Here is a 23,444-nt window from a genome sequence, read left to right on the forward strand (position 1 = left end):
AATTCTAGCAAATACTGAGGTGAAAGCTGGTTGATAAAGTACACAGATGCTTATTACATTATCCTCCACATTTTTCTGAATCTTTGGACTATTTTCTAAATACGTAATTTAAAAGGCCCTATGCTTTCTAGTTGGTAGGGAAAGCACATGGAGAAAAACCAGACACAGCCCCACCTCCCACAGGAGTCACCACCCAGGGAAGGAGGTGACCCTGAATCAAACAATCATAATGGGTACAGAGCTACAGATTGTGATCTGTCTTATAAGGCTAAGGTTGAGTGTGTGAGGAAGACTTTTAACTCTTGTATGTGACCTAGCCTTGGAGTCCAGGAATGTTAGCCTGAGGAAGTGGAAATTCAGCTGAAGGACATGTAAGTAAGTGTTAACTAGGAGCAGGTGGGTTGTAGCATAGAAAAAAACTGTAAAAAATCCAAGTGTGGGGAAGGAACAAGGAGTTTTCAAAGGAATGAAGGCATGTCTGTGGATCTAAAGAACAGCGAGTAGGTAAAAGGATGACATAAGATGAAGCTCCAGACATGGGCAAGGGCCAGAGCATACTGAGGATTTTGGACTTGATCAGTGCCTTAGTATGATGTAATGAGCCTTCGTGATCATTTGCAAGTTGGCTGAAACTATAAATATTAAAGCCTTGACTATTAAGCATCTCTTGTATATCAAGTGGTGTACTGGCAAACTGGCTCTCCCAATTAAAAAAAAAAAAAAAAAGTCCTGGTTGCAGTGTGTGCTAATTTCTGTGGTGCAAATACTCCCACCATGCGATTTTGAGGCCTCCACATGATGTTACAGAACTCGGAGTTGGGAAGAGATGTGTAGACGGGCTCTTAGATGTGTAGACAGGCTCAGAATGGCTTCTGTTCACCAATGTATTATACCTCAATTCTCGACAAACTCTAAATAGCAATGATACTGTGTATATTGGTTTTAGTTTGTTTAGAAACAAGCTGTTGGTGGTGGCAGACAATATAATCCATTTTTTCACAGGGAATATAAAATGTTTTCTTATTTGATGACGGAAGCCACCAAATTTTAGATTCTGGCATTTGATGTAATCAAATCAGAACAAACTATGATTTCAATCTAACCTTGAGTTTATAAGCCTCATTCACTCTTTGTTTCCTTATGTGTAAAATGAAGAATCCCTCGAAGGGATGGAATCTTTATTATTTTATGAAATGAGGTCTTTTATAATCAAGATCTAATTTATGCTCATTAAGGGTTATAGCTTTCTAGTTTGTCAGGGTGTGGGGGAGGGAAAAAAAACAGCCATCTGCTTGCTAGTGGTTGCTGACTCATAAGATGAAATATCCTCTTTTCCCTGAATGTCAGAGAATCACTAACTGAGATTGGTTAAGTGATCTGACTCTGCATTCTCAACACCTAGTCCTTAGCCTACTAAGAGGAGGCATCTAAAAATCTAATATCTGTATAACTAATGTAAGCATTCTTTAAATCACATATATTCCATCAGAACATGGGATTAATCTACACTTAAACTTTTAGACACTGATTTTCTAGCTGCTCTAGGTGATGGCCTACTGTGTGTTAGGTCCCAGAGCATCCCTGATTTTCTAAAGAAGTTTAAAAGAAAAAAATTCAGTATTATCTCATGAATTCCAATTTGGTCCACCATAGGTATTTTCATACCTTTTATAAACCAGATTATACAGGAAGTAGAATTTTCTGATTGTGAAGGTTTTTTTTAAAGACTGCACTGTAAGAGTGGTCTCCTTGACAGAAGATATAAAGCAGAATCCTCCAGCGTCATTGACAAGGGGCTACAATAATTTCCCCTGTAAAATATTCCTATATGATTCATTTATTGCATGAAATAAAAGTGAATGGTAGCACATGCTTGCGTGGAATATCATTTGAAATCTCTCCAAGGACTTGTTATTACTTTAAAAACACCCCATTACAATAATTTATTGTAGAATCTTATTCATGTTCGCTTCAAGGGCTGTGCTTGGAGCCCCAAAGAGCCACCCAGGGGCACAGGCCATGGACTGGCCATATTGCTCTGGAGATCTTCTAAATTTTTATTATGGACATGAATTTTCACACATACTCCAAATTAGGGAAAACAGAAGAATGAATTACCATATACCTATCACCTAGCTTCAAAAACTACCAATTCACGGCTGATCCTGTTTTATCATTACCCCCGCCCCCCTCCCATTCATCCAAACCCACACACAATTCCTAAGAGCTTTCAAAGGAAGTTATGGAATCTTATCCTGTGGCAGTAAAACTACTCACATTCCCTCCAGGAGACTAGACTTTCTTGTAACCTCACAATATGAGCACGGCCAATCAAAGGAGTGAACACATTTTCCAAGGCGTTCTATTTACATGCTCAGGGTTTTTCATCAATCATATGAAAGAGGGTGACATATTCAGTTCAAACTAAAGTGATTCATCAAGCCAGAGGGATGGGTCATTGAGGACATATGACACCTTCCAGTCTAACCTGCTCTTTGACTGTGAACACCTGTATAGTAATCTTGCCATAAATCTCTCCCTGCTCCTTCTATAATGAAAGATTGTTTACTAAATTCTGAACCCTACTAGTATAGAAAGAAATGGTTTCAATATTTATTACAAGAATCCTCAATTTTTGGAGAGTTTTAATTCAAATCAAATTCAAAAGCAAGCCCATACCTTTACTTTAGAAGTGAAGTAAACCATTGGAAAAAGTACTGGAGAGAGAGACACTGATTCTTTCAACCAGGAATTCTGTATCTATCTATTTTTCTTAAACAATCAAGCAAGTCTCCAAAGATGTATGTATTAGGGTGTTGTTCACAATAAATTGAATGTTAGGAGAATATTGGACACAGTTAATTATCCTACTAGAAACTTGTGAAAATAAATCATGGAATGTCCACATGATGGAATATTATGAGGTCTTAAAGAATAATGGAGAAATATTTGTGATTTATTAACAAAAAATGTTATCGTTAATAAATTATAAAAACAAAAGACAGGAGAATCTACAGATTAAAAGATACTTGAGACATATTAACCAACTGCAATATATTGTATCATCTTTATAAGTCCAAGTGTGCACACATGTGGGTGCACACACACACATGAAAGTTGAGGACATTTAAACAATGAACATATATGGGATGATACTATGGAGCTTTCATAATTATTTTTTTTAAAGATTTTATTTATTCATGAGAGACAGAGAGAGGCAGAGACATAGGCAGAGGGAGAAGCAGGCTCCCTGTGGGGAGCCTATGTGGGACTCCACCCAGGACCCCAGGATCATGACCTGAGCTAAAGGCAGATCTCAACCACTGAGCCACCCAGTCGCACTATAATGATTTTTTAAATGTGGTAATGGTATATTAGTATTTATTAAGTTCTGTATTTAGAAACGTCCTATCGATGGTGCCGTAAAGTTATAGATGAAACAAGATTCACAAAGTTTGAGGATTCATTATACTCTATTCTGCACATGTTTAAAAATTATATACCATAAAAAATATTTTAAGTTATAAAATAGTACATAGACTGATCCTATTCATTATTTTAGATATCTTTTCTCTTATTCTATATGAAACATGACTTAGCTTTTTAACATAGACGTAATACACTGTTTGCAATAAATAATTTAGCAACTTCAACTAGTTTATGCTAGACACTAATCACCCACAGTTTGCTGTTTTCCCATTATTTCTAATATATCACTGAATTTAACAGTTCATAAACTGTTAAAAATAACAATGCAAGGTGTTATTGTTTCAAACTAAAATTGTTGGTCTTCTATTAACCTAAGGCCCACACATCAATATGAACTGACTTTTCTCCTGTGGGCTAGGAGCAATTCATGCCTGAAGCAAACAAAGAGATAAACACGACTCTTTTGAAATCCTGGGCTTTCAGGTTTCAGTACAAAGCTAGACCTTTATAAACAAAACAAGAAAGTAATCTCCTAACAGGTGAGTGTAGAAAAAAACAAAAAACTTTATATAAATGATTTGGATAGATTATAAAATTCTAGAGACAATTTTGCCTAAATCAGCAAGAAAATGAGATTTTTTTTTTTTCCAGGTACAAGTTTTGCGTTTGCTCTGTTAAGGTGGCTAGATTTATTTCAAATAGGGAAAAAGTAAGCCACCAAGAAACTACACTTTCAAACTCCTAAAAGAGGCAGTTAAGCCTTATATGGGGCTTCTAGAAAGTGACTGTGAGCCTGTGAAATGGAATTAGGATATAAAGTATTTATCATATCAGAGCCTCTGTTGACGGATGTGCTGTGCTACATGACTTGCTCCCGCTTAAAAACCCAACTGCAACTCCTGTATGAAGGAAAAGAACGCAGTTTGGGAATCTGATTTTTATGATTCTGCTTGTGTCTCCCACGGCTTCAAATTTTTTAGCTGACTAGGAAATTCTGCTTGGCTTCTAGTGTTGGTTTCCCCTCTCTGGCCCTCTCAACTACAGGCTCTGAACCCTATTTTAGGTAACTAAGTTCCATCTCGCTCAAGCTCCTGAGCCCCAAGTAACATCTTCTGTCCAGAGAGGGGTCTGCAGCGAGCCTTTCTGCCCTGCCCTGAAGCCAGATGGGTGCAGGCAGCAGGATTCTTCCCTGACCCCCTTCTCCAGCAGCAGATCAGGTCACGTGTTTTGGTTTCCAGATTGGTCCCCTGGTCAGCACCCAGAGAGAAGTCCCAAGTCTCAACCTTCCTGCCTCCAGTTGTGATGCTTGTCCTTATTCCCCAGTAGCCACAGACTGAGGTCTCGCTCCCTCATAAGGGACCACCTGGAACCACACTGCCCCCTGGTGGCTGATTTCCTTTCTGCCTGGCAATCCCCACAGCCAGCCTGCCCCTGGCTCCACCCTGTGGTATCCCAGTATCTCCCTAGGGGTTGCCGAACATAATTCAGACTCTGGGATATCCCTTAGTGGTGTCCTGACTAATAAATTTTCAGGCTTTTCACAAGTTGGACTGTTAAACACTGCCATTATTAAAATTTATATTATATAAAACAATTTACATTAAAAATAAAGGTAATAAACACGCAAACTCATCAGTTTTTAATAATCTTACTACATTTAACTATTATCTATGCTTGTGAGTTATTTACATTTATTGTTATCTGGATGGTGGAGATTACTCCACTCGTCAAATCATGGTTAAATTGCAACCACAGGTTGGCTATGAATGTAAGAGTTCAGCAAAAAATTAGTGAAAACATTCTGAGAATCAACAGGCTACATGGAATTTAGAAGAGAGTAGTGTATGTTTTATTACTATTTATAAATTATGTGCTACACACCCTTTATAACAGTAAAATTTATAAAGGGGTATGATTTTTTTTTCCCAGAGAGCTAATTGTTAACCATTTTGAAGCACACTAGAGTATCCCTTCCCTCCCACGTAGGGCCAGTTCTATAGACTGATTAAATTCTCCTAGTTCTGTCACCTTGCATTACTAACTATGAGCCAGTTAGAAGGTGGGACTCTCACATTCAATCCCCTCTTCTTTTATCTTGTCCAGGTCAAAGGACATCCACCGGCATAACACAGCTGGCCTCTTCTGATTCCTTACACATTCCTCCCCCCAGGAGATGAACTGATTTACCTGACTGGTGAGTTTAGAAGGAGAAAGAAGTCATGCATGGACTAACTCTTGCTTCTGTTCTTTTTCTTAGGGAAAAAGAACCCATAGAAAGAAGCATTTTTCTATACATGGGAAAGGCTGCCATGTTCTGACGTTGCCTGAGGCTGATGAGTAAATTGGCTGAATGCTAGAGTTTGGTGTTGAGAACTCCACTTGCTCAAAAATAGAAGCCAAGCTCTTTATGTAAAGTAGCATTTATCAGTAATGAGGGCCATATATTGGCCTCCACTGGTGACTTCTTAGTCTTAGATCTCAATTGGTTCAAAAATTGAATAGGAAATAGGAGTGCTATTTTGGGGGCCCCTTAGAAACTCCAGAAATGTCCTCCTCTGCCATTATCCTTTGCTTCTGAGGCCCCAAATGTATTGCTACACTTAAGCCTTTTCTAAGATTAGAAAACTTGAGTTGCAAACTTATTTGATTCCAGTTCCTTTTATTATCAATATATATATATGTAATGATAATAACAATGCTGACACAACTGGGCACCCTTTGTATGCCAGATATACATACAAAGATAGATTCTGTAGAACAAGTCCTTTAATGACCTAGAGTGTTTAAATAACTTTCCCGAGGTCACAAAGTGGCCAGTTTAGTTGTCTGATTGCAAGGCCCTTGCTCCTTCCATTACATGTTCTCTTGCTTTTCTTTCTTCCTCCCACCCCCATCCCTCTAGTCTTCCCACCTCTCCTCTCTCTCCTTCTCTCCACTGATCCTTCTACTGCCTTCCCTCATTTCCACATTTTCTAGCCCTTTGACACAGAAAACTAAGACAGCATTTGACACCTCAGATTGCAGTGTGTGTATGTATATGTATATACATACACTCACATATACATATATGTGTATGTATATATGTATATACATAAAAATATACATACACTCACATATATGTGTGTGTGTGTGTGTGTATATACATATATACATATATACACACACACACAATCCTACAAAATCTTACCCCAACAGCTGGGCCCTCAAGAAACTTGGCAGTAAGCAGAAGGAAAATTGTGGCTGTCTTTTTAGTATCCTCCTCAGGTTTCTGATGAGGAATGTCCAGCATCCATTCAAGGTCCTGGGGGAGGAGGTCACAAAGAAAATAGTGTGTGAGAGAGACCACAAGACTTCATCAAGCTGGGGTCTGTCCAGGCTTGACCTGGGGGCTGGGCTCTATGTAGAAAATGCAGCCTTTCCTTAAATGGAATGTTTGTTGTTACCTCCAAATTAAGGTTTCTTTCCCTGGGGTCAATAGTTGTGTAATAGGTTCAGGGATTGAGCAAACAGTTTACACATTACTTGGGGAATGATTGAGGGAAGGGAAGGAATACATATACACACGCACATATTCTCAACAGGGGTAATATTACCCTCAGAGGGGGTGAAAATTGGTTCTTGGGAGAGAAAGTGAAAAAAACCTCACTCTTTTCACATATAAATCACAGAAAAGTACCTACCTACAAACAATACCTAAACAAATACACAATGTATCTGTGGTATTAAAATGTCATATGAGGGATATTAAGAAAAACATGTCTAAGAATGAGGAGTAATTCTTACGGGAGCAATAATTTTTTAATGGTTGAAAAGCACTGATGTATATAAAGAGCCTAACAGAGTATGGACGTATGATAGGTATTCAATACATGTGAATTGCAATTGGTATTATCATAGTTAGTTGTTATTATACTTGTCCTACAAACTTGCTAGAGAACCATGCCATCCCATCATGGTTAGAATGGAGAAGGGTGTACTGTGGCAAATTCCCAGATGAAGTCAGGTTAGGGTGGATCCTGCACAAGGTAGAGGCCCTGGGTTCTAGCAAATAAGCAGATTCTTGCACACCACTGGAATGACCTCTGGGTGCCCAGAAACACTTGATAAAATGTTAAAATCCAAAGAACAAGGCATGACATAAATGATTATAGGAAGCATACAGGTTCCCACAATGCCCATTTTATTATTCTGGTGAAGGAAATGTTCCCAAATTCAATTTCTTCCTGGCCAAGTACTCCACCATCAAGTTTTGTGTACATGCCTTGTTTCTCATTATAGAGGATCTGGCTTCCAGGAGGCACTCAATAAATGAATTAATATGGGTTTGGGGCAAATGTTGAGCAACTTCTCATGCATGCTCCATGTGCTCTACAGGGTGGAGGAAAACTAATCCAATGATTATTCTTAAAACCTATGTTTATGCTACTTTTACCTTACACAGTGGTTTCATACATAGTGTCTTATTAAGTCATCACAATAACTCTGTAAGGTCAATATTCAATCCCTACTTGAAGGAGAAAGAAGCTGAGGCTTGTAGAGTTCACTTATTTGTCCTCTTTAGCTACCAAGTAACAAGCAGCAGAGCAAAATTCCTTTCTACTATACCACTTAATAATGCTTTCCTACAAAGGAAAAAGACACATGAAATGGTAAAGAGATGGAGAAAAAGTCAAGTACTGGGACTTGGGGATCCCCTTTTAAGGGATATGGTCATGTCTGAATTGACACAGTCAAGTCATGCAGGAAGAAGGGGTGTTATCTTCATGGAGTATAAATCTAGCACATGGCAAAGCCTGCTGAGGCTGGTCAAAAGTATCACCTGCCAAGTTACAGAGAAATGAAAGGCCATCAAGATGGAGTATGGGAGCATTTCAAGATGATGTGAAATTTGGGACATAAAAGACTTAACGGCACAAATGTTTAGAACAAAAATATGATATGAAAAGTGAACCACTAGGTACACACTTGGTACAAATTTTTATTTCAGGGCCATAGCTTCAAATGTAGGAATGACGGATATTTGACTAGGAATGAAGAGAATTTTTCAAAGACTGAAAAGAATGTGTTTAGTCAGAGACCAACTCCTCTGGCCAAAGGGGCTGTAAATGGAAAACAGATGGGAAGGGAGAGAAAAACACCTAGATTAAACTGAAATGGGTTTCCATGAATGACATTAAGGAGGGCCTGGGAAGAATTTCAACAGTGAGGGAGGTGCCGAGTGATTCAATAAGAAAACAATCGGAAGAACATCAGAAAGAAAACGTAGGCAGCAGATGTCCAGATATCATGCATAGAACATAAGCAACACAGCAACTTTGATATTTAGCACAGGGTGACAAACAAGACCTCACAGATACCACTGAGAGTTGGCAAGATGGAACAGATCCATGGGAACACAGTGATGGAAGGGTGTGCTGTGCACAAAAACCTGTTGGAAGGAGATGGAACAGCACTGTAGGCTGTGATAACAATAGATTCAGAGGACGCTCTGAACACTTGGATCAAGATGAAAGAAGAGAGGAACAGAAGCGATGTTTTCATGGAAGCAGAGCTGAGCCACATGGAGGAAAGCCACAAAATCGGCAGAGCGAGACACAATGCAGATAACATTTGGATACTTCATTCAGATAAAAGCAGTTTTTCACTTGCCTAACAATTTCATGTCCTACAGGGCAGAGGAAGTAATAGAAATAATTATGCTCTGATTTCAACCAATGGGAAGAAGCCATTCTTCGGGGTGGAAGGGACGGGGACGTGGAAGAACATGGCCACATCATCTTCAAAGCAGGGCAAGGATGGGCAGCCCGGGTGGCTCAGCGGTTTAGCACCACCTTCAGCCCAGGGTGTGATTCTGGAGACTTGGGATCGAGTCTCATGTTGGGCTCTCCCTGCATGGAGTCTGCTTCTCCCTCTGCCTCTCTCTCTCTCTCCCTGTGTCTCTCATGAATAAATAATAAATAAATAAAATCTTAAAAAAAAACACATACACAAAGCAGGGCAAGATTGAGTTGGATAAGATGTGTACAGAGGACTTTTGGAAGCTAAACTTCAACATATTTTTTTTTAACATAGGCACAAATCCACAAGTTTCCAAAAGATGACAAAATCAGGAAGTGTCAGAAATATGACCTTGGGCAGCTCCAGTGAGGAATAAAAGGTGGGGAGATAATGTGGAGATTCTTAAAAAAATTAAAGTGATGACACAAAGCTCTTTAAGCTAGGATAGAGAATGAACATTCAGAAGGCTGGAGGTAAATGACAATTCTACCCATGAGGGACATGGAACCACAAATATAGTAGCAGAAATGTTAAAACCCTGGCAGAATCAAAGCATGCAAAAGTGATAAGGACCAGAGAAAGTGTTATGGGACTGAGGGAATTATGATAATGGATGGTAGCAAGGATGTACTATTTCTTAAACGATGTCATATTCCTTTAGGCTCTGATAAGGACTGCGAGTGTGGGGCTGAAAACACAAAAGTGTGTAAGAGTATAGTGAAACCCAAGTTTGGGGAAAATGTTACTGATCCCTTTTGGACTCAATTGGGGACCAGACTTGGTGGTGGTCCACGGTGTGAGGATCAACTGGTTTATATCTGCCTATCTCCAAACTTTCTTCTTACTAAGTACTATTCATGGTATTTCAACAAGTTGATCTTCAAATTCTTGCAGAAGCTGCATACCATTCTTTTGGGTCAGAAAAATTTCTTCCAATTGCATTTTCTCTTTTACCATTAGAATTTTAAAGCTGGATACATTAAAGCTGGTTTTAACTGAAGGCTTAACTGCCTACAGAAAGATAGTTTGTAAAGTTCTCAGCAGGATCCTGTATGCATCTCTAGGCAAAGAAATCTTAATTAAGGTATTCCACCTTTACCAATGAAAACTGAAATATGTTGGAGTTTCTTAAGAATTGTCTAGAGCAGTTTCTCTTGAAAGAACTTGGAAAAATGGTGCCAACTTTTATAACAACTATTTTATCCCAAAATCAATACATCACTTTATGAAGTTCAGAATAGGCCAAACTGACCTGTGTGGATATAAATCACTAGTGATTTGCCAGGATAGATGGGGCAGGGATAAAATGGAAAGGGACCCGAATGAACTTCCTAGGAAGATGGCATACTCTACTTTTCAACTGGAATGTTCGTTACATGGATATACGCTTTTGTCGAAACTCACCAAACTGCCACTGGTCATTGTATGCAATCACCCCTCTTACAGAATACATAAAAAGAATATTATAACTCTGGGCAGTGATATGAAGAGAAAAGGAATGATTTTCTATGATGACTTGACAGTAATTAAATGAAGTTACAGAGTCAAGGAATTAAGAGAAAAGCAGAGGCTCAGAGTTTGAAATTAGCCATGTTCTCAGAGTAGATTTAGAGAAAAGTATGTCCCATCAACACCCTCAAGTTGTTAATTTCTCATCAGCAATGTCTTCCATATTGCAGAGAAAGGGCATCATTACCTTTTATCCAAGTACCAGTGGTTTATAAACTTGCATGCACATTAATACCACCTTGGATGCTTGTTAAAAATGCAGTTTCAGGCAGCCCCGGTGACTTAGCAGTTTAGCGCTGCCTTCGGCCCAGGGTATGATCCTGGAGACCCGGGATTGAGTCCCACATCGGGTTCCCTGCATGGAGCCTGCTTCTCCCTCTGCCTGTCTCTCTCTCTCTCATGAATAAATAAATAAAACCTGTATTAAAAAATGCAGTTTCTGGGTCCATACCTAGAGATTCTGGTAAGGTAAATCTAGGTTAGTGTCTAGGAATCTGCCTTTAATCAACACCCTTGGTGAGTTTGATGCAGGAAGTCCATGGACCTACACTTTAAGAAACACTTCGTTTGATAACCAAATCATAAAAGTAGCTACTACTTCCTCTAATTGCAGGTTCTCCAGCCAATTTTCTGATAATAAAGCATTTTTCCATACCTACACAGAAAAATTGTTGCTTATACCAACACATGTATCCCAGCTGGTGTGACAGCACTCTTTCTCATTCTAAATAATAAATAGGCAGTGGTTTTGTATCTCAGTTTGATGAGCTTGGTAAATATTGGTTTGCCCCTTATAAATGAATGTGCTTACCATGTGATACTGAAAAACTGTGCTTCTGGAATTGTGAGGAAGAGAAATGTGATTTGCACCAAATTTACTGAGATAAAGAGGATTTCCAAAATTTCCTCTTCAAAGAAATTCTATGCCTGACATGACATCATTATGGCTGCTATGTTCTCTCTCTGTCTGTCTCTTTCAAATTAATAAACTTTATTTTGGGGGCACGTGCACGCCTCAGTTGGTTAAGCATCTGACTCCTGATTTCAGTTCAGGTCATGATTTCATGGGTCATGAGACAGAGCCCATATTGGGCCTTGTGTCCAGTGGGGAGTCTACATGGTTTCTCTCTCTACCTATCCCTCTGCCCCTCTCTCAATTCATGCATGTGCACACATGCACTCTCTCTTTCTCTCATAAATCATTTAAAAATAAACTTCATTTTTTACAGCAGTTTTAAATTCACAACAAAATTAAGTAGCAAGTACAGAGAATTCCCATATACCCCCTATCCTCCACTCTAACACTTTTCCCTCTATGAGCATGGTTGTACATTTGTTATGTTCAATGATACAACACGGACACATTATTATCACTCAAAGTTCATACTATAAATTAGGGTCCACTCCATGCTGTACATTTTATGTGTCCTGCAAATGTCATGTTCTTTTAGCAATTAAATTTAATAATAAACATGTGTAAATTAGTATTTTCATTTTAAACAATTCTATGAATTTTTCAATGATTTGTTGTAGTTTTCTGATCCTAAGTAAATGCTCATTATTGACATTTTGGAAAGTGGGAACATATACAAAAACTGCTAGTTATTCTACTATTCTGGGCTAAACACTGTAAATATTTTAATTTTTTTCAAGTCATTATTCTGTCTTCACATACATGTATTTATTGAGGTAGTAATGATTGTTCATTTCTTTAAAACTGGGATTCTACAATATAAATATCTCCTAGCATTGTGTCATTATATCATTTTTAACAGTAGTAGCTCTCCTCTGATTTTCTTAGTATTTATCACCACCTTACATATTTGTTTGCCTATTTATTTTCTGTCCTCTCCTAAATGACTATTCCAGAGGAATAGCTGTTCCATAAGAGAGTTCTGTTCACTATGAAAACCCAGTATCTGTAATAGTGCCTGAACACATTATTCACACATATTTGCAGAATGAATGAATAAATGAATGAGTCACTTCATTGTCAGTAAATATGCTCCAAAATCATGATTTTCAATGACTAAGCAATTTTACCAAATGTATACAACATAATTTGTTGAACCATTCTTCTAGCATTCAATAGTAGGGCTACTTCCACCTTCAAATTTTTATTATTATAATTCGCAATGATATGTAAATATTACTTGTAAAGAAGAGTTCATATTTCTGAATATTTCCTGAGGAATAATACCTAGAAATAGAGTTATTATGGCAAAAATCATAAAAAGTCTTAAAGACCTTTTCACATACTGCCAGCTTCCAAGAGTGTGTAGGGGACCAGAATATGCCACCCCAAAATATGCCACTTTGGCATAAGGATTATTTTGAGCTGGAGGCAAATGGGAGTTGACAGATGCAGAAAGAAGTCTACCCAGAGCCTCCCTTATCTGACTAAAAGCAGGAACTTCTGAGAAATGAGGACCGCCATAACTCCTCTCTCCCAGAGAAGTTTGTTTTATAGCTATGAAAAAAAAAAAAAAAACACACCAGAAAGCCAACACTGAAATGGACCTGCACAAACAAACCTTACTCCATTAGTTTCCCCCAAATATTGACCTTCCCACCTTAAGAAGCCTACAACTTTTTTCCTTTATCTTGTCACTTCTCTACGAATTTATTGTGTTTTGCTAAGACGCTATATAAGCCCAAATTCTAACCACCTCTTTGAGTTACTCATCACTGAGTTCTCCTATGTATATAAGCAATGCAGGTGTTAATAAAATTAACATCTTCCATTTTTCTCCTGTTAATCTGTCTTTAGTGAGTCTAATCTGCAGGGCCCCAGCCGAAGAACTTAAGATGGATAGAGGAAAAAAGCTGTTTTCCTTCCCTATAAGTGTGAAAGAGGAAGTTGACAGGACTTTTAACAGCTTAGATCCAAATGGTACAGCATCACTCTCACTGATCTACTAGTTAAAGTCCAGCTTCAGTGTGGGAGGTGACTATACAAGGATGTGAGGTGCCAACAAGCCTTGCTCCCTGGGAACATTTTTGTGTAACAATTACATCACCCTTTTTGGTTTTCCAGAGTTCTTATGGCTTTTCTTTTAATTGGATTATTTCTAAAAGATTTGGAGGAGAGACAAAATAGCAAATTCTTTGTTTTAATTCACCATCTTCAAAGTAGAAGTTGAGTATGTGCTTTGAAACTGGCTATGTACATTATTTTGAGGTATTTATATCATTCTCTTAATGTATATGTATTGTGTAATATGACATTTACAAAAATTCTCATTCTCCAATCCTGTCAATATCACTTAATTGAAAAATTTTTTTCTTTGACAATGAAATCCCTTAGAATAAGTATGTATTCAATTCCATAATTCAATAAACATTTTTAAATGCCTATTATGAGCTGGTCCCACAAATAAGGTGCAGAGTAATATTCTCAATTCAATAGTCAGCAGCCACGAGGCATTTATTTTTTTAAAGTGCACTGAGCTCATGTTAAATGCATGGTACTATAAGAGATATAAAGGATTATAAGTCAGTGCTCTTCAAGGGGTTTTGGAATAATGGAAAATTATCAAATGTAATAAAAATGAACATCTAGTATCCATATGCAAAAGAAGGAAATTGGCCCCTCCATAACACCATATACAAATTTGATTCAAAATGGATCAAAGACCTAAACTTAAGATCTAAAACTATAAAACTTTTGGAAGAAAACATAGGGAAACCTTCAGGACATTGGATATGGCAATGCTTTCTTGGACACGACACCAAAGGCACAGGCTACAAAAGGAAAAATAGATTGGACTTCATGAAGATTAAACAGCTTTGTGCATCAAAGTATACTACCATGTTCTGAATGTCCGTGTCCCCTTAAAACTCACAGGTGGAAATCTGAACCCCTAAGGTGATGGCATGAGGAGGTGGGGCCTCTGAGTGGTGATTAGGGCATCAGGGAAGAGCCCTCTTGAATGAGATTACAGTCCTTATAAGGGACTCCAGAGAGAGCTCTCATCCTTTCCACCATGTGAAGACACAGTGAAGAGACTGCCATCTATGAACCAGGAAGTAAGCTCTAACCATGCACTGAATCTTCCAGTACCTTGATCTTGGACTCCTCAGCCTCCAGAACTATGGGAAATAAATTTATTTTCTTTATAAACTATCCCATTTACAGTATTTTGTTATTGTGGCCCAAATAAGACTAAGACAGATACAATTAATATAACTAAAAGGCAACTCACAGAATAGGAGAAAATATTTCAAGATTATATATCTGATAAAGGATTAACAATCAGAATATATAGAGAGAACAGGGGCAACCTGGGTGGCTCAGTGGTTTAGTGTCTGCCTTCAGCCCAGGGCCTGATCCTGGAGACCCCGGATCAAGTCCCATGTCAGGCTCCCTGCATGAAGCCTGCTTCTCCCTCTGCCTGTGTCTCTGCCTCTCTCTCTCTCTCTCTGTCTCTCATGAATAAGTAAATAAAATCTTTTTTTTTTTAAAAAAAAGAATATATAGAGAACACCTAGAATTCAACAACAAAAAATACTCCAATTTAAAAATGGGCAAAGGAATTGAATAGACCTTTCTCCAAAGAGGATACACAAATGGCCATGAAGCACATGAAAAGATGCTCAGCAGGAGTTGAATTCTTGAGAGACAGAAGTGATTTGCTCACCACAATGGCCAAAAAGGAATTATAGAGCCTGTTAAGTGTTGTCTTGGGGCCGGGGAAATTGGTCATCTCAAACAGTGTTCATAGGAATGTATGTTGACATGAAAATGTGTATAGAATTTTGGTAGGATCTATTAAATTTAAAATATACAATTTATACAACTCAGCAACTTCTTTACATCTTTCACAGAAAAATTCCTAGACATGTACATAGAAGAGGGAAAATGAAGCACAAGAAGATTAAGTAACTTGATCAGAGACATCTCATAATTGACATCAGGGTTAAAAGTCAATCTATTAAGCAAGTAATAAAACACCTGGGCACATAATAAGCATTACTAATTGTACTTTTTCCATGAATTTTCTGTATAACCCTTTTATGCTTCTGCTTAATTAGATCATAATGGTTTTCTTTCCAATTTGTGAGTAATTTATATGTTAAGGATATTAAATTTGTCACATGTTGGAAATATTTTCCAGTTGGTTGCATGCTTGTTATTCTGTTTACATTGTTCTTACATGATGAGGTTATGAAATCTTCATGTAGTCAATTCTATTAATTTTATATAATTACATATATGTCCATATACAATTATATATATAACTAGGTTATATGTAAGGTAGAAACTATAAAACCAATTTCATGTCACAATAAATACACAAGAAAAGATGTATCAGTGGGACAATTACTATCTAAACTTCAAACACTTTGGGTCCTGGGGCTCTTCCTAATTAATATATAATGCAACAAGTCTGTAAAACATAAGCAGGCATATATTGCAAAACCAGAAATAATAAACATGGGTCCAAGAAAAAGGAACCCACACTTTCCACTTAAAGTTTAAAAAACATGTTTTTTAAATGCTCTAAATAAATTTTCCTCAGAAAAGCTCAGAGTTGTATTAATTTATTCAGTTTCCTTTATGACAAGATAACATTCTAATACAATTTGCAGAATTTTGGCCAATACATAGATTAGATAACCAGCTGTAGAAGAGAGATAGAGTTGAAAAGATGCTGAGTCCCTGTGTCCAGCTCCCACCTGACCCAGAGTTAATCAAGCCTCACTGCCTTCCTGGAGCCTGCTCCAATGCCAGGACATCACAGTTACTTGTTTCTCCTAGTAACCTCCTGAGGGCAGACACAGCCTGACCTAGGTAGGGCTCGGCATATAATTGCTTTCCAATGAATACTACAGGATAAATGATAATAAACTAATTAACAAATAAACATGACTTCAACAAAAAGCCAGCTATGGTTTCTAGCCCCAAAGACAAGTTAGGTATACTTGACATAAATCATGAATTAAAATCAACTATAGCTGGAAATGAAAAAGCCTATTGAATGAGAAACAGAAAGTTGAGCTGGGAAAAACGAGAAAACAAAAGAACCAAAACTGTTTAAACATATTGAACTTTAGCGAAAGATCTATTTCACAATTTATTGCTAACAGTTTTTCTAGTCTTGCAAAACTAATGAGAAAATCAGTTCAAATGAGAAAAAGGAATGTTGGGGTTGTGTAAATGATACTGTTTAAACATAAAACATGTGAATGCCAGGCCTTTGCCCCACTGGCTGGCTTGACTACACCATTAAATCAACTTTTCAAGTCATAGTTAGCTAGTAAGGCTGAGTTAAGTAGTTTTGGAAATATTCATGTAGTGTATAGAACTGAAATCTGAGAAGTGAAGAACCAGCTGTATTGCTAAATGGCTTCCCAAAAGGTTGTAAACTCACTAGCAAACTATGAAAATATCTTTCCCATACACTTTTGGATATTTCTGGAGGTTACAGTCTTAATTGTCAATTTTAACACAAAGTATCACCTTGTTTTAGTTTGCTTTTATTCATGGGTGGCTCACTTTTCCTTTCATTATTAACTTAGTTCTGTTTCTGTTTCCAGGCACTTTTCCTGGTGCTCAAAGTATGTGAGGGGGCGAAGTAGACAAAGAGCCCTGTCTTCTAGCAGGGGAGACAGATACTACACATGAAACACAACAGATAAAGAAAGAAAGTAGCATGTTAGAAAACAGTAAGTTTAATAGGGGACAGAAGGAAAGCAGGGTAAGGGGCATGGAGACTGCCAGATGGGGAAGTGTGGGGTATTTTATGAAATTAAGGAGGATGATAAAGGAGTCGGTATAGGTTTCACTGAGAAGGTGAAATTCAAACAAAGATTTGATGGAGGAAGTGAAGGAGAGGATTTAACTATCTACAGAAGAGTGCTTCAGGAAGACAAAAGATCGTTGGTGGGGTGGGGGTGGGGGTGGGGGGTGTGGAGGGGGAGTGGTGGTGGAGAGTGGACCTGGCCAGTTCAACAGACAGTAAGGAGGCCAGTGCAACTGAAACACAGTGAACTGGAGGAAGTGTGTAGCTAACAAAGTCAGGAAAGTAATAAACAGGAGGAAGGGCATTGTAAAGATGGGATTTTACTGATTGAGGCGGGGAGCTTTTGCAGTGTAAACGAACGGATCTGGCTATTTTATTTAGAATAGACTTTAAAGATGCAAGAGTAGAAATATGATGGGCACATGAATGGAGTGACCATGGTGGCAGAGATGGAGACTAGGCATGGTCTCTTGGCATGAACTCTCAGGAAGGCTGATCTAACAATCATCACCTCTGATTATCCAAACTGTCCGAGACAGACAGAGAGACCAGTATTGAATTCTCAGTGTGGTACTGTTCTTTGAAGGATCAACTGTCACTTGGTGGGAAGCTGACTTGCAACTGGGACATTTGCATACTGGAGGACCAATTTATTCTCATGAGAATGGACATTTATTCTTGGGGTAGGTTACATTTCCTGCCAGCAGAGCTTTAGCCTAGATCACCATACAGGAGTTTACAGAGCACCTGATCCACAGACGTGGAACCCCACCCATCATAGCATCCAGTCAAAGGACCCACTTCACACTGGAGGTTTGGGAGTGATCACATGATCTTCTCATATACCACCCTCTCCAGAAGAATCAAACTGAGAGAGCAATGAATGGCTGGTTGATCATACAGCTAAAGTACCATCTCAGAGGCAATACTATGCAGGAGGATTTCATTCTCCAGGATGCAATCTACACAAGAAATCAGAGAACCCTATAGGGCATTCTGTTCCCAGTAGGACCAGTTGGGCCCAGGAACCAAGGCAGGAAAGCAGGAGTGGTCCCATCTGCCACCCCCAGTGACCCACTGGGTATATTTCTGCCCCCTGGAGGAGCACCGTACAGCCTTGTAGCAAGAGCACTACCAACCACAAAGAATAAATTCCTAACTTCACTCTCTTTGCTCACACCCATCTCCTGCAGCGATTCCCCAGGAAGCCAGTCGTGGTAGTTCATAGGTCAGCCTCCTTACACCCAACTGCTGGGCAACAAAGAGGGAAGAATGATGGGGAAAAGAATGAATATCTGGCACATTCTCTGTACCAACTATTTTTTCTGAGCACTGCTGATGCTCTTCATGTGCTTTTTTTTAAAAAAAGCACTTATCACCATAGATTAAAAATATCTTTGCTTTTTAGTTCATTATCAATTTATCTACTATCCCACGAGAATATAAACTCCACAGGGACTTTGTTTTGATCCCTATTGTATCCCCAGCATCCAGAACTGTTCCTGGCATGGAGAGTCTCAGTAATGATTTGTTGAATGAATGGCTTGAATTCTGGCATTTTTGCCCTAGTATTTTCTAAGTCAGCAGTTGCGGCATCTTGGCTTGCTCATTTTCTTCCCTGAAATCATTTGACTGATTTCCAAAAATGCAAGAAAAATTACCTGGCTTGTTCCCAAGTATTTGGAATCAACAACTCCCACCATCTTTTTATCTTGGCCTAATAGCTCTTGGAGAAGCCCAAGGCCTATCCTACAAGGCCTTGCTCACAAGCATTCTCATCTCAGTGGCCTTTGTATTGGGAGGGGTGTGGGGGGGGGGGTGGAGTCCCATCATCTGTTATATAAACTGTGGGACTCTGGGTAAAGGCAACTACATCTAACAAGGAGGCATATAGCCTGTCCAACCTGAGCTATTGGTTATATCTGACTATATCTATCTATATATAGTTTTTTCAGAAATTACAAGAAAACAAAAAACTTTTTATTTAAATACTGTACTTTAAAAAGTGTGTCAGGTGACTCTTTCAATTGGCATTTAAAATCTACTGTTGCTTGGGACGCCTGGGTGGCTCAGGGGTTGAGCGTCTGCCTTTGGCTCAGGGCCTGATCCAGGATCAAGTCTCACATCGGGCTTCCTGTGGGGAGCCTGCTTCTCCCTCTGCCTCTCTCTGTGTCTCTCATGAATAAATAAATAAATCTTAAAAAAAAAAAAAATCTACCGTTGCCACAACTATCTGGGAGGATATATTCCAGTATATATCTAGAAGATGTCTAAAGACATTCAAAACAATTATTATTTCTAGGAAGGGGACAAGGGGATTTATTTTCAATGAATCCCTTTCTATGCTGATTATTTTGCTATGAGCAAAACGTATTTTTAAAAATATACACTAAAATATGAAAAGGCATCTCTCACCTCCCTTTTTTTGTGCTAGATAATAGCAGTTGTAGCAGGAAAGGTTTATTATAACAAATAAGTATAATAAAGGTATAACAAATACATCTAATATTGTAATAAAAATGAATTCTAATAAGTTCTAATATATTTATAATCAAACTATAATAAATTATAAAACGGTTTCAGATTAAGTTTCTTACAACTGCTTAAATTTCAACTAAATTAATTGTGATTAAAGTAACTTCACCATTTTTTCAGCCCAAATATATTGAGCATTCACCTCTAAAGATGCCATTCTTAACAAGATTGACACAACACCTGGCTTCATGGAGCTTACAGCTGAGTTGGGATTCGGTCAACATAAACTACTGAGCACCTGCATTCCAGGCACTGACTGAGGTGCTTGGGAAAGAGCTGTGAATAATGCAAGTGAGTTCCTCTGTCCAAAAAGCAGACATGGGAAGTGAGTAGTAATATGAAATAGACCATAAACAAGTTGAAAAATAATAATTTCAAGTAGATCCATGAAAAAATTTAAGCCAAGATAATCTTGTACCTATCTTAGTTTTGTGGGGACTCAAATGAGATCATCCACATAAAGTGGATAGTGCCTCACCTAAACAATTAATATTAATTATTTATCAGTGCACTTGTTGAAGAAGTCCTAAGGGAATAAAATGTGACCTGGGATCAGAATGATGAAAAGGTGTTAGCTATTCAAAGATGCAGAAAGACAGAGTTTTAAGCTGATGTAACCTCAATTGCAAAGTCCCAGAGGTTAGAACCAGCTTAGCCTGTTTGAGGCATGAAAGGAAGTGAGGAGGACGGCCTGGGTGGCTCAGTGGCTAAGCACCTGCTTTTGGTCCAGGGCGTGATCTGGAGTCCCAGGATGGAGTCCCAGGATCAAGTCCTAGGATCGAGTCCCACGTCGGGCTCCCTGCACGGAGCCTGCTTCTCTCCCTATGTCTCTGCCTCTCTCTCTCTGTCTCTTATGAATAAATAAATAAAATCTTAAAAAAAAAAGGAAATGAGGTTCAGAGGGATGACAGTGAATGAAAGGGAGAGAGAAGAAAAAAGATGAAGCCAGAGAATTTGGCAGGACTCAGATCATTTGACCTCTTCAAAGCCAGGTAAAGAGTTTGAACTGTATTCTTTTTTTTTTTTTGAACTGTATTCTTAAGTGTAATTAGGTATTAAGAATAGATGTGACATGATTTATCATGTCACATGATAGGTCACATCATAGGTTGTAAAAGACTACTCTGACTGCTGGGGAGGCTGCTGGGAGAAAAGAAGCAGAGACACCAGTTGGGATGCAGGTGCAGGATACCGATGGATCAGTTAGCCTAGGGTTAGATAATTAGAAATGGTGAAAATGGCTGAATTTGGAATATCATCTGGAGAATAAAGTTGACAGGACTTGATAATGGGTTACATGTGGTAGGTGAGGAACTAGGAAAAGGAAAAATTTACCAGGGATGCTGACTGGATGCTTGGGCTGAACACCTGGGTAGATGGTGGTGCCATGAACTAAAAGGTGGGGGAGGGAGGGGTGGTGATGGTAGAGGGACAGGTTTCATGAGGAAGAGAGGTCCGGAGAAAAATGGTTCTGTTGGGCTGTGACAGGCTTCAGATGCTTGATATGCTCTAAGTGAAGGTACAGTGTAGGCAACCGGCTAACTCTGTCTACAGCTAAGGGGACAGGTCCAGGCTGGAGGTATTTCAAAACCAAAGACAAGATGAGATCATGCGGTGACTAACAGTAGACGTAAAGGAATACAGAAGACAGAGGATTAGACAATTACAATACAGGGACATGCGGGCGCAGTGAAAGGGGAAATGCCAGGTTAGTGGAGAGGGAAGTTGGTCAGGAACGACCCATGGAAGAATTCTATCTGAGCTCCTAAATCCGGGAGAAACGAAGCAGTGACACTGTATCAGGGTGATGGCACAGAGCCGCAGTTTGCGATTGGTCACGTGGGTAGTGATCTAACTGTCACGTTCCTTTATACTGGACCCACCTTATGTCAAATGTGCCACATGGAACCTTAGTAAGAGGCAGAACAGCCCAGCACCTGGGAGCACATGCATCTGGAGTCACTGTGCTTTGGGTTAAAATTCTGGATTTGGGGCCCCTGGGTGGCTCAGCGGTTGTGCATCTGCCTTCAGCTCAGGCCGTGATCCCGGAGAGGAGGGGGTGGCCCTGGGACCGAGTCCCACACCCGGCTCCCCGCAGAGAGCCTGCTGCTCCCTCTGCCTCTCTGTATCTCATAAATAACTAAAATCTTAAAAAAAAAAAAAAAAGAAAAAGAAAGAAAAGAGAGATGGCAAATAAATAGGCATATTATGCGGTAACTAGAAGATGGTAAATGCTACGGAGCTAACGGAGCTGAGGAAGCTGCGGGTTTATTGAGCCGAGGGTCGGGGCCGACTTCACGGAGCAAGTGCCCTTTAGAGCCAAGATCTGAAGGAGGCGAGACAGTGAGCCCCCAGGCCTGCGGGCCCGGAGGACCCGGGAGCGGGCACAGCGAGTGCAGAGGCAGGCCCCTCGCGCGGGGGCAAGGGCCTGGGCGCCCCCTGCAGCCCCGGGCGCCCGGGTCAGGCGGGAGGAGACGCGCGGAGAGGCGGGGGCTGTGCATCCAGTCGCTGCAACCGTGACCTTCTACTTCTCGGGGGACAGGAGCCGGCGGGCGGTTCCGTCCACGGGGCAGCGCGAGAACGTGACCTCCTGCATCCGTGCTCCTCCCTAGGCCCGCGGTGCCCGGGCGGTCGGCCGCCGGGGGTCTGCAGGCCCGGGGCCCGGGCATCACAGTCGCCACCGCGGAGGCCCGTCCGCGCGGCCAGCGCCCCGGCACCGCGCCGCCCCGAGCCTTCCGCCTAAGCCCCGCCCCAACCTACCGCCCTCCAGCGCCCCACCTCCACACTCGGGCTTCCACTTAGCGCGGTCTCCACGTAGCGCTTCCCCGGCTACGGATTGCGCAACTCCGGCAGCCGGGAGGAGCCTGGACGTAGGCGGAGCGCCGCGGCGGGAGGGAGCGCGCCCCGGGCGCAGACGCCGCCGGGAAGCCCCGAGCCCTCGCGACGGCCCCGGACTGCGCCTGCGCACGGCCGGCCCCAGGCCGCCGACATTCCAGAGCCGCAGCCCGCCCCGCCCCACTTCCGGGGCGGGGCTCTCCGCCGCGCCTGCGCACCGCCTCGCCGCACCCTGCGCCTGCGCGCTGGGTCGGCCCGGCCCCCATCCCCCCCACCCCCCGCCCCCAGTTTTTTTTTTCGGGTGGGGGAGGGGGCGCGTCTCGGCGAGTCACGTTGATGGCGGCCGCCGGCCTGTGGTGAGGTAGCGGATTCTCCCTCTGCTCGGCTCGCACAGCCCGCTCGTGCGTCCCGCGGACCCGCTGGCCGGCGCCCGGCGCGTGAGGAAGCACGGCGGCCCGAGCTCGCGGGGAAGGCGGCGGTCGCGGAGGGAGCGGCGCGGCCCGGGCGCGGGGCCGGGGGAGAGGCCGCTCGGCGGGGCGGAGGTGACAAGCCCCCTCCCCCCTCCCCACCCCCGCCCCCGCCCCCACCCCCACCGCCTTCCTCCCGGGAGCG

The 23,444-nt window shown here is 40.8% G+C and overlaps 2 long non-coding RNA genes across 2 annotated transcripts; both read left to right on the forward strand.

Moving 5' to 3' along the window:
- The first annotated feature begins 287 nt into the window (after positions 1-287).
- LOC140641823 (uncharacterized) lies at positions 288-15,702 on the forward strand. The gene is made up of 3 exons (XR_012038419.1): positions 288-371; positions 5,533-5,623; positions 15,544-15,702. It is a non-coding gene; the product is annotated as an uncharacterized lncRNA (long non-coding RNA).
- A 1,943-nt stretch (positions 15,703-17,645) lies between these two features.
- On the forward strand, positions 17,646-21,131 carry LOC140641822 (uncharacterized). The gene is made up of 3 exons (XR_012038418.1): positions 17,646-18,690; positions 20,118-20,288; positions 20,728-21,131. It is a non-coding gene; the product is annotated as an uncharacterized lncRNA (long non-coding RNA).
- The last annotated feature ends 2,313 nt before the right edge of the window (positions 21,132-23,444 follow it).

This window comes from Canis lupus, chromosome 10 (genome assembly GCF_048164855.1).
Source record: "Canis lupus baileyi chromosome 10, mCanLup2.hap1, whole genome shotgun sequence".
Taxonomy (NCBI): domain Eukaryota; kingdom Metazoa; phylum Chordata; class Mammalia; order Carnivora; family Canidae; genus Canis; species Canis lupus.